Source organism: Diplotaxodon limnothrissa, linkage group LG1, assembly GCF_057381915.1.
Source record: "Diplotaxodon limnothrissa isolate DT_005_m linkage group LG1, D_limnothrissa_male_GT1.1, whole genome shotgun sequence".
Classification (NCBI taxonomy): Eukaryota; Metazoa; Chordata; class Actinopteri; order Cichliformes; family Cichlidae; genus Diplotaxodon; species Diplotaxodon limnothrissa.
The window spans coordinates 41,361,997-41,374,354 of NC_140596.1; the positions used below are offsets into that span (position 1 = coordinate 41,361,997).

The 12,358-nt window shown below is 38.8% G+C and overlaps 1 protein-coding gene across 1 annotated transcript in view; it reads left to right on the forward strand.

The window, feature by feature from the left end:
* Positions 1–12,358, forward strand: part of LOC146640228 (multiple epidermal growth factor-like domains protein 10) — a 189,068-nt gene that overhangs the window by 63,004 nt on the left and 113,706 nt on the right. The window lies entirely within an intron of this gene.

The window sequence follows — 12,358 nt, forward strand, 5'->3', positions numbered from 1 at the left end:
AATTATTTTCAGAGTTCTTATTTTGCTGTTTGGCTGTTATGGATTCACTCTTTGTTGTGCTGCACAGGTAGTTATCAACTTTGTGTTTATGGAAGCAACAATAATAATTTGTCTGGAATAAATATAATAAGAGAGCAACATTTAATAATAGATTAAACCAGGCCAGTGTCTGTAGTAAATGCAAAACAGGAAAGCAGCCATCACTTAAGATCGCATCAAAGTCCTGGAAAATAAGCTATGGACCAGTTCTCCCTCATCACTGGTTTTTGACACAAAGGCCACTGATTTAATATTGAAGAATGGAGCTGAAGTGTCTCTGTGTCTATACGAATACATTTTGCTGTCTGTGTGCTGATTGGACGGCTTCTGCCTAACTGACACCGTGAGTGCAATGAATGCATTTGCTGGTTGACAGCAGGACTGATCCCCAACATGTTGACAGGGTGAAATCTCAAAGGTGAGCTTGGTGACAGATACAGAACAATTTTAGAATCATTTATTCATCCCTGCAACAAACAATTTGGTTCTCTCTGTTCAGTAATATTTATCATTTGTGTGTGTTTTAAAGCATATATTTGTAGCATATATGTGTATCCTGGGAATGTGGATTTATGTAATTTTTTAATTTACTTTTATTTTATTTCTCTTTTCAGTTAGTTAATTTAATTGCCATCATGTATCTATTAATGACAAAAAAACAATTTGATAGTGTCTTGTTTTTCAGCTACAGTAATTTATGAACAAAGATTAGGGTGCAAGCATTTGAGGAACCTGACTTGCCTATTTTAGTACAATTAATTATTTATTATTTGTTTAAGGGAAAGAACAGACTCAAAGAAAGCTGCATCACAGCGGTTTGCTCCATGGATTCATCTCTACCCTTACCTGTTTTTTCACTAGATAGGAGATTTTTAAAATAAAAAGCTGACTTACATTCAAACTTGAAGAGACAATATTCCCTTCGAGCCTATCTTCACATGCATCTTGGCACCTCAGTGAGCTCATATTGTGGTTTGTGCCCTAAACATTTCTTCTCCTGCAGGATCGTTTGTGTCCAAACAAATGTTTCACTTGATTTGATGAAACTGGACAAACAAGGCAGCAATTCTAGTGAGAGAGGTTGTAAATATGGCAGAAATCATCATCACAATTATTTTGTTCAGTAACTGTACTCTTGATTATTAGACCCAATTATTCAGGAATCTTTACTTTGTTTACATAAATCTGGTTTCTGAAAAAAAAAGGAGAATATGTTCCTATCCTACCATGAGTGCTCATCACTAGCAATAATCTACCACTTGAACCCAAATTAGTCTATGTATGTTTATTAGGTCAGAGCACTAAAAGTGCAAAGGCCTTATTAAATCTGCTTCATTTATTATGTTGCGGCTGCCGTTGTGGGCTGGGGTTCTGATATGTGAATGCGAGTGTGCAGGTGCGCAGAGGTGGGACCAAGTCATTGTTTTGCAAGTCTCAAGTAAGTCTCAAGTCTTTATCCTCAAGTCTCAAGTCAAGTCTCAAGTAATGTCAGGCAAGTCAGAGTCGAGTCTCAAGTCACTGGTGTAAAAGTCCAAGTAAAGTCACAAGTCTGAAATTTTGAATTTCAAGTCCTTTCGAGTCTTTAAAAAAAACAAACAAAAAAAAAGCATGTTGCAGTTATGCTAAATGTAAATATTAGACCATGTAATTTTTAAATCTGTGTTTTTCTCAACACATGACAAAATAGTGAACTTAGAAAATATACACAAATTGTGAAATTGCACCTCTTTAAAATGCAGCTCAATTAAACCTAGCTCCAAGAATAATTTTCACCGACAGTTCTGAGATAAGCTGCATGTTATTCTTGGATGCGGTTGTAGGACCGGCTTTAAAATCGCATGACAAAAATATCATACATAAATAAATGATATTTTTTTAAAAATATCATTTAAAAAAAAAACTGCATCACCAACGTAGCCTGGAAAACATTTGCTAGTTAGATGAAGTCAGCTATCTCATCGTAGCATATTTATATGCATATTTATAATTATACGGTTCTTGGAGTGAGTGCATACACTCATGAAGTTTAGTAACTTCAGGACACTGCAACAAGCCCAGGTACAGTTTACCGACGGATGGGTGCAGGACCTTGAAATGCACCGTGTAGAACGAAAGACCACCGTACGTATCATAAGTTTACCAGTCTCACAAATCGTCGTCATAAATACACATTCGTTAACCGTTTATTAATAGGACCTTTGAGCTCAATGGTAATTAATTAGCAGTGGAAATAATTTCTGGTAGCATCACAGAAATGTAGCAGTGACAATAATATTGTATGCTGTAATCGCACTGGACAATTAGTGATAAAAAACAACTGTTTTATCCTGTGAATAAAAGTATATGTTTTTGTCAATGTACCATAATAACAGAAGCGAAACGCAATATTGTGTCAGGACAATTCACTATTTATGCACAATAAACAAAGGAGCATAGCGCGACAATTTCTGTTCAGCGCCAGACTTGCTTGTAACCTATATCACTAATTATGTTATGAAAATGACGCATTAACTACTAAAAAACACTGACCTTCGTGTAAATGCTTGGAGCAGACTAACCTGTGAGCTGGAGTGTTCTGGGACGTTATATTTGATCTTTGAATGGCTGCAATCCAGTCGCCTTTGTTACTTCGGAAACATGGCTCGAACAATTTCTCTTCAACGACGTAATCCGATAACAACCGATCTCTTTACCCGTCGGCTTCCCGTGGCTGTCATGCGACCGGCTATTGCAGTTAATAATACAACAGCTTCTTGACATTTTTGTGTTTCTTTTTATCGCTGTATAACTGATTTTAATTGAAAGCCTGCGTGCGCTAGTACCGCTTGCCACGAGTTCCAAGAATCTTTTGCGGTTCTACCCGTGAATGACGTCACATTTTCAATCTCTATATAATATGCATGTTAAATTTTATATTTGGGGTAAAATATCAAGTCTTTTCAAGTAAACCGGTTCAAGTCCAATTCAAGTCACAAGTCATTGGTGTAAAAGTCCAAGTCAAGTCACAAGTCTTAGAACATTTTTTCAAGTCAAGTCTAAAGTCATAAAATTAATGACTCGAGTCTGACTCGAGTCCAAGTCATGTGACTCAAGTTCACACCTCTGCAGGTGCGCCTCCAGGAGTGGTGGATCCCAAAGATCGTGTGCCAGGATTGGATGCTGCTCTGGAGGCATGGTCGATTTTACCCCAACCGGCTGGGGCTGGGACATGCCCTGTAGTGATGGGATTTCTGGCTCTTTCGGCTCTGAACTGGCTCTCCGGGTTGTTTTGTTGCTTTAATTAATTTATTATTAACAATAATATAAAATTATGCACAAAAGGAATTACTAATGTAAAAAAAAAGTGGTTTTATTTATATATGTTTATATATAAATATATACCCAGATAGCAAGGAAACATTGAAACAATGTTGAGTCAATATCAGGCTGTGTCATTGAATCAACGTTGAAGTGTGACGTTGACCTAACGTCACTCTTGCACCCTTTTTTAACGTTGAAACAACGTCAGGTTTTGATGTTGAATCAATGTTGAAACCTGACGTTGATTCAACGTTACATTTTCTAATACTGCTGACATTGAAACAATGTCAGATTCTGATATTGAAACACTGTTGAGCTATGGTGTTGATTTTCCACCTCTTTCGCACAGTTGCTTTTTATTAAAACAACAGTTAAATCATGACTGGAAATCTACCTTTCTTTATAGGTATTTTAACCAATACTAAACTACTGCATGTTTCCATCAATACTTCAACCACCTAAACACATAATTGTACTTATTCCTTAAATTGGACACCCTTTATAAAAAAAACCCAAATGTCTCACAATGTATCATGTCAACATTAATATCCTAAAATAAGAAAGCATTGCATGTGATGTAAGAGAGAAAAAAAAATAAACAAAAAAAGGTCAATAGGCATGTTTCGTTTGCTAAATACTTTATTAAAAGACAGTTTCCTATTTACGTTTATATGATTCACAGAAGTTTGTAATTTTTTTGCATGATGTGCGTCCTGCACCCACCCAAACGATCTGGGGCGTATCGGAGCCATTTCTGCACTGCTTGTGCAAAGACAAACTCGGACATAGAGTTTGCCCCTAACTGCTGCGTCAGGCTCCAATCAAGGCAAAGCGTCTCACCTATAGACACATTTTAAGAGATGGAATTAGCGTGTCTCATGTCTTAAATGTGTATGCAAGTGCTTGTGTGTTTAATCAACAGGCCGTTGTTATGTATTTAAATCACATCTGACAGCTATTACAATTTATAGTTACAAAGTGTACATAACCTTTATATACTTACCATTGCCTTATTTGCCTCTTGTGATTGAAGAGCTGGCTCTGCATTGTTTAGCTCCTCAATGTTGTGCAAGGGCAAATCCAGAGGCAGTACCCCAGCATCTACCGATTCATTGCGGATGGCTCTGACCTCCTCACGGAGTTCATTAACAGCTCTCGTCAGGTCTGACAGAAAAAGATAAATTTTTTTTAAGTATTTAAGAATACAGACAACTTGTCAAACGTTTCCTTGTGTCACACACAGATATGTACAAAGATACTAGACAGTATTTTATTACCTGGTATTTTCACTCGAGGGGCCTGGGGAAACCATTTTTTGGTGGGCTGCTCATCCTCTGAGTCACTATATGTGTACAGGGGATTTGGTCTAAAGAAAAAAAGTTGAAAACGGTCATAAGTAATTACAAATGTGCTTTTGGAATATTTTTTCCTAAAGTTACAGTTTGATTTATAACAACACACACAGGAAACAGATGTGCAAGAAGGTACAGTATACAAGGAATTTTTGAAGTGCACAAGTGTACACGGCTTTGCATTTATAAAAAGTTTACAAGCTTCCACTTTTTGGACTATATTATGTGGTGATATTGCAGGTATGCAAGCACCACAGATATGTATAAAAGACAAGATCATAAATTCTTAGCAATCAAAGATATGTTTGTGAAATAAAAAAAAGTTTTACTTGTGCTTTCTTTTATGACTGGTCTGAGTTTCAGCTTCGGACTGAAGGTCAGACGTATCACAGTGTTCACTTAGATATTTCTGAAGACTGCGTTCTGCTTCGTGAAATGTGTCTGGAAGTACAAACACAATGTATGGCCAGACATAAATTAGGACACGAAAAACTTGTTATTGTTACATTTATACAACACCAATCCAGATGATACCCACCATGGCTTATTAGAAGTCGGACTGGTGCATAGGTGAGCCATGTTGCACCAGGATGAACTCTCCTCTTTACTGTGTCGTGGATCCTGAATGTGTCTCACGGAGGATATGGAGGCCATGACAATTTCTCCCCATTTATCCATGATCTAGGGACTATTTCTGTACCACCAGTGCTAAACTGCACAATGCACCAGTCTTTCATTTTTATCTTTTTTTTTAATTTGGAGTCCTTTTTTGCCCTGTCTAGGATAAACAGGAAACAGATAATTACAATATATTTCATAGTCACTACAAAACTTGATCTATTGATTGAACTAAATAATAAATAATAGCTTAAAATGTATATAGGCAACAATTACAAGCAAACCCATATATGTAAGCATTTAAACACTGAAGATAATAAAATTAACAGTATTTTGTCTAAGTCTGCCATTGTAGGAATTCATGGCACCGAGACAAAAACATGGCGCACAGTGTGGCGTCAAAATAGGCGCACACCTTTGACGCTGCGTTTTCTCCGTCTTCCTCGTCCACACGTAAATGCGAAACGCAGTTTACGTGTGGACAAAAGGTGCAAACGCAAGTTAGGTGAGCGTGCAGCGTAAAGTTAGGTGAGCGTGCAACGTAAAGTTTGAATTGAGTGCGAATCGAAGCGGGTGCTCACCAATCATTAAAAGTAACAAAGTCATTGAACACATTTATACAGTTACCTTTACGTTTATCAATCATATATCACAGATTTACAATTTTTTGTAGTACTATGCTAAAAAGCAACTACAGAGCGAAAGTCTGGGTCAAGCGCCGAGGCGACGGCAAGAACAAAGGAACCCTCGAAGCGTTAAAGCTAGCTTTGTAAGGGAATATAACGGAAAAGTATGAAACGAAAATGTTTTCTTTGTTGATAGACTTTGTTTGCAGTGCAATTTATTTGTTGCCGGATTGTAAGATGAAAGTAGACACAATTTCGGGCTCCCACATTTTATCCGAAACTTTACATTAACAAGTTTGTTTTGTTTTTTTTACTGTTATTCAAATGCAACCGTGGAAATAACTAATAGAACAAAAGTCATTCATTCTTACCTTATACTAATCGTGGTGCAGGCCAGTGCAGTGCATGAACTGATGCCTTCTCCGGTCAATTCCGCTGAGAGTAAATCTAATGTCCCGCTCTACAAGCTCTACAACCAAGACAATGGTTACCTGGAGGGATGTACCAATGTGATAGGGGTGCTGCGGAATAGTCCAAGTGGTAGCAGCTTTAATTTCCCGCTCAACCATAAATCGATGGTTTTTCAACGTGATTGTTGTCACCTTGTCAACTATAAATAGATCAACAATCAACGATGACAGAACAACAGTGAATCAATGTTATTTCAATGTCAGTGTAAGGTTTCATCAGTATTTCAATGTTGTTTCAACATTGGTTTTGTGTTGACATTTCAATCCTGACGATTCTGATGGTTCAGATGGAAAATCAACATCTGTTCAATGTCTCCTTGCTATCTGGGTAAGGTGGCCCCTATGTCAGTCTTAGTTTTACTGGATCTCAGTGCAGCATTTGATACAGTTGACCACAACATATTACTCAAACGACTGGAGAACTGGGCAGGTCTTTCAGGAACTGTACTAAACTGGTTCAAAACATACTTAGAAAACAGGAAATACTTTGTATCAATAGGTAACTTCACATCCGAGCAGACAAGTATCACATGTGGAGTTCCCCAAGGTTCCATCTTGGGACCCCCTCTGTTTAACATCTACATGCTCCCACTGGCACAGATTATAAAGAACAACAAAATAAACTATCACAGCTATGCAGATGACACACAAATATATATCACAATGTCACCAGGAGACCGAGGCCCTGTACAGGCTCTTGGTAAATGCATTGAGGAAATTAATGACTGGTTGTGCCACAATTTTCTCCAGCTAAACAAAAACAAAACTGAGGTAATAGTCTTTGGCGCCAAAGAAAAACGATTACAGGTCACCAGAGAACTTCAATCTATACACCTAAAAACCACAAACCAGGCGAGAAATCTGGGTGTAGTGATGGATGCAGACCTAAACCTAGAAAAACACATTAAGACAACAACAAAGTCAGCTTACTATCACCTCAAGAATATTTCAAGGATAAAAGATCTGATGTCTCAACAGGACCTGGAAAAACTAGTCCATGCATTCATCTTTAGTAGGCTTGATTACTGTAACAGCATCTTTACAGGTCTACCTAAAAAATCAGTCAGACAACTACAGCTCATTCAGAACTCTGCTGCTCGAGTCCTCACTAAGACCAAAAAAGTGGACCACATCAGTCCAGCTCTGAGGTCTTTACACTGGCTGCCTGTCCGTCAGAGGATAGACTTTAAAGTTCTGATGCTGGCCTATAAAGCTCTGAATGGTTTAGGACCAAAATACATCAGTGACCTCCTGACCCAGTATGAACCTTCCAGGTCCCTCAGGTCATCTGGATCCGGTCTTTTATCAGTTCCCAGAGTCAGAACCAGACACGGAGAAACTGCATTCAGCTTTTATGCTCCTTATATCTGGAACAAACTCCCAGAAAGCCTCAGATCAGCTGAAACACTCAGTTTATTTAAATCCAGGTTGAAGACTCACCTATTCTCAGCTGCATTTGAATAAAGCACCAAATTCACACTTTTAACCCTCCTGCCATCCTTTAAAAAACTCACACCCATCACCCTAGGGACCATTCTCAGCCACGCCATAAAAAGACCATATATCCATATTTTATTCCACTTTAAATTAGCCAACCTTGTAAAACTACTTCTCCCTGAAATATTCATGTAAAGTTTTAATTATATTTTCGTTGTTTTAACCCTTCAAATCCCAGTGTTATTACATGAGCGCCCTGTGTTATAAGCCCCAAAAACCAAAAAACGAAACTAAATATTTCCACAAAAAACCAGTTGAAGTAATATGTGATTGTCATTATAAGTAGGCCTTTAGATGGACCAAAGATTGGCACCAACATACATTTTGCCATTATTTTTTTTGCATTTTTTTTGCAATTTAAAAATTAAAACTTCAAGGCCCTGAGTCTTCATTGACATCCAAGAAAAGAAGAAAAAATAAAATCATATGATGATAATTTGGGGTTGAAAAATAGCGTTTATAATGGAAGTCAATGGGCAGAAAATGGTCCCCAGGGTGATGGGTGTGGGGATTTCTGCTGCTCAGCCATTTTAGGCTGATTTAAGGAATTCACACTGGAATATTAACATTGACAGGTAAAAACTATCCTGTGGCAAGTTTGGTTATATTCCACTGAACACAGTGGAAATGGCAGCCATTTAACACATAGCAGTGGCACAAAAAGGTCCCAAGAAGGCAGGAAGGTTAAGCTTAAATTTCAAAACTTACACTAACTACTGATCTTATCTATTTCTGATTTTATCTGTTTTGATTTTATATACTGTTTTGTTTGTTTGTTTGTTTGTTTGTTTGTTAAGTGGGTTTAGAGCTCTGGGTAGCTCCCCAACTGGGTCTAGACTGGGTCTAGAGAGTATTTTAAATTCCCTGAATTTAAAATAGAAAGTAGCTCTTCCACAGAAGGACTGGTAGCTCCCCTTACGATAAGGGTTCAGATCGCGCGAACAGGTGTGAAATGTGTGTATTTAGTTAGTTTGTTTGTTTGCTTGTTTTAATCAATTTTAAATCATGCTTTTTATTTGTTTTTGTTTCTAATGTCTCTGTAAAGCACTTTGAATCACCTTGTTGTTGAATTGTGCTATACAAATAAATTTGCCTTGCCTTGCCTAGAGACAAAACACGTACAAACTCCAAAACACATTTCTAGCGTTAACTGAACTTCCAAAGCAGAGCTACCTAGATCACTTAAATTACACAATTGAAAGCATATGTGTATTGTTTTTTGTATTTATACACAAGCATTCATATATAGTCAAATAATTTAAAAAAAAAGTTCATTTACCTGTTATTACCACACACCAAATCCGGTCGTTGGTACTTGCTGGCTTGTGTAGCCACTAGGTAACAAAAGCTCCACACTGCCCCCTAGCATCCTGGAGCACTTCTGTTGTCTTTTGTACGTGTTTTGAGTTTTTATGTGCTTCTGAGTTTTTACGTGTTTTGGAGTTTGTGCATGCTTCGGAGTTTGTACGTGTTTTGGAGTTTTTTTTATGTGTTTTTACATGTTTTGGAGTTTGTACATGCTTCAGGGTTCGTACGTGATTTGAAGTTTGTACGTGCTTTGTCTGTAGGGGCCACCGTAAATATACTTTTATTTATTCACTCCACATAAAATGTAATAAATAAATCATATAATATAAAAACAATTATTCACATTTCAACTTTTAACTATTTAAAATTTCAGCTTTTTCCTTTTACAAATTTAAAGTGAAACAACACAAAACACTGCAAACCACAACACAATTAAATATAAATTGAAATATGAAAACAAAAAGAACATGCATATTCTCTGTCATATGGACCTGCATGAACAAACTTTCTGAATCCTTTATCATCTGCAACTGAATATAGTTGTGGATGATTACTATACCTTTCTAATGTGACGTTGTTGTCCCTGGCTCTCTCTCTCTCTCCCTCCCGCTCTGTTCCTGTGCTACTGAGAGTCTAACTACCGCCCCTCCCCCCTCCGCCCAGCGTAAAGCACAAGGCTCGCGTGCAGAGTGAAGCGGGAAAAAGTGCGAGAGAGAGAGAGAGAGAGAGAGAGAGAGAGAGAAAGAAAAAACAAAACAAAAACACAGCTCGCAATAAGGAGCCGGCTCGCGTCGTTCACGTCAAAGAGCCATTTCGCATTTCTTTCGCGACTGACCCATCACTAGTGCCCTGTGTTGCTTTGTGGATCCAGGAGGAAGTAGGGGTGGCTTGCCTTTTCAGTTGGGCACAGTTTTCTGTTTAGTTAGTCAGGGAGGTAAGTGATTGTTGTTTGGTTATGTTTCTTTGGGGGAAGGTAAGCAGTCGCAAAACATTCAAGTTACGAAGGCACTTAACGGCAATATTTTTGCCCGTGGTACGACAAATGCCCGTTTGCGAAATGCGTTTCGCTGTTCCACGTGAAAGACGTATTGTTGTTGCAGTGCGCTATTCCGTGTGCTTTTCGTTTGCAATTAGCCTATCGTTCATTCATAATGGGGCCGGCATAAATATGAGCGAGTTTACAAAAAATGTTTAAAAAATATCAGTGCACAGTGTACGTACGTACATTAATTAACGTAAATGTAAGTTTTAGTTTTAAAGTTTAGAATTAAATTCCATAATGTTATGCACATGTACACGTACGTATGTATGCATGCATACGTATGCTTTCTTCAGCCTCCACCAAGAACTTCGTCTTCAGCCAGCATCACCTCACTCAAAAGGCGATGGAAAACGGTGCTTCGACTTACGAAATTTTTGACTTACGAAAGACCCTCTGGAACGAATTAATTTCCTAAGTTCAGTCAACAAAGAATAAAATTCAGCCAGCCTCACCTCCCCCCTCCTTATTTCATGATTTAGTTTTGTCCAGCACATGTTAGGGGTTAGGGCAGGTCATCTACTAATCTGAATGTTAGTGGTTTGATCCATGGCTGCTCCAGTCTGCATGCCAGACAAGATACTAACTCCAAGTTGCTCCACGATGCATCCATTGGAGTATGAATCTGTCTGAATGTTAGAAAGAAAAGAAAGAAAGCACTTTTTGTCATTTTGTTTGCATTAGCACGAGTCCTGCAGCTTATAACCATGTAACACTTAGATGTGTGCCTGAAGTGTAACTAACTGCAATGACTTTAACACTGTAAAATCTTTACAGAAACGTAGTTTTTTCCTATTCTAACTATGCTAGCATGATAATGGTCATATCTAATCTCTGTAAGGTACCAACAGCCGTCCAACATGTAAGTACAACAGATATGCTGGAATTATAACTTTTCGGTATGCAGTGCTCGACATATCAAATCAAATTCAAATTCAAATTTTATTTGTCACGTACACAGTCATACACAGTACGATATGCAGTGAAATGCTTGGACAACTGCTCGTGACCTAAAGAAAACAAAAAAGGAAAAGGCTATGAATAAGATAGGAAATAAATATGAAAAATTAAAAAAGGGTAAATTTTACTAGGAAGGAATAAAATATAAATTAAGGTTAAAAAGGAAATAACTGTACAACACAAATTAGAATGAAGGGTACTGGGCACTCGTTGATGACGGGGGTCTGGTAGTTCCTCTCCTGCTTAGTGCTGAAGTCCACTATCAGCTCCTTTGTCTTACTGACGTTTAGAAGGAGGTTGTTCCTCTGGCACCAGTTCTCCAGATTCCTAATCTCCTTCAGGTAGGCCGTCTCGTTGTTATCAGAGATCAGGCCCACCACGACGGTGTCGTCAGCAAACTTGATGATGGTGGTGGAGCTGGTAGTGGCCACACAGTCATATGTGTACAAAGAGTACAGCAGGGGGCTCAGAACACACCCCTGGGGGGCTCCAGTGCTGAGAGTGGTGGAGGCTGAGACATGTCCGCCCATCCTTACTGCCTGTGGTCTGCCAGTTAGGAAGTTGGAGATCCACTGACACATAGATGAGCTGAGTCCCAGATGCTCCAGCTTGGTGGTGAGTGTGGAGGGAATTATGGTGTTAAATGCAGAGCTGTAGTCTATGAAGAGCATTTTAACATAATTCCCCCTTCTAGTGTCCAAGTGAGTGAGTGATGTGTGGAGGAGATGAGAGATGGCATCGTCTGTGGAACGATTTGGACGGTAAGCGAACTGTAGTGGGTCCAGTGTGTCTGGTAGTGAAGAAATGATGAAGTCTCTGACCAGGCGTTCAAAGCACTTCATCACTACTGAGGTGAGGGCTACAGGGCGATAGTCATTGAGAGAAGCAGGGTGGGGTTTCTTCGGGACAGGAACAATGATGGACTCTTTGAAGCATGTGGGGATCACCGACTGAGATAAAGAGATGTTGAATATCTCAGTGAACACAGGAGCTAGCTGGTATGCGCAGTCTCTGAGGATACGACCTGGGATGCCGTCTGGTCCTGCTGCTTTACTGGTGTTCACTCTTCTGAAGGCTCTCCTTACTTCATGCTCGGAGATGACGAGCACGTTTCCGGTGCTGGCAGTATCTTCCTGTCTGCAGCCGTTA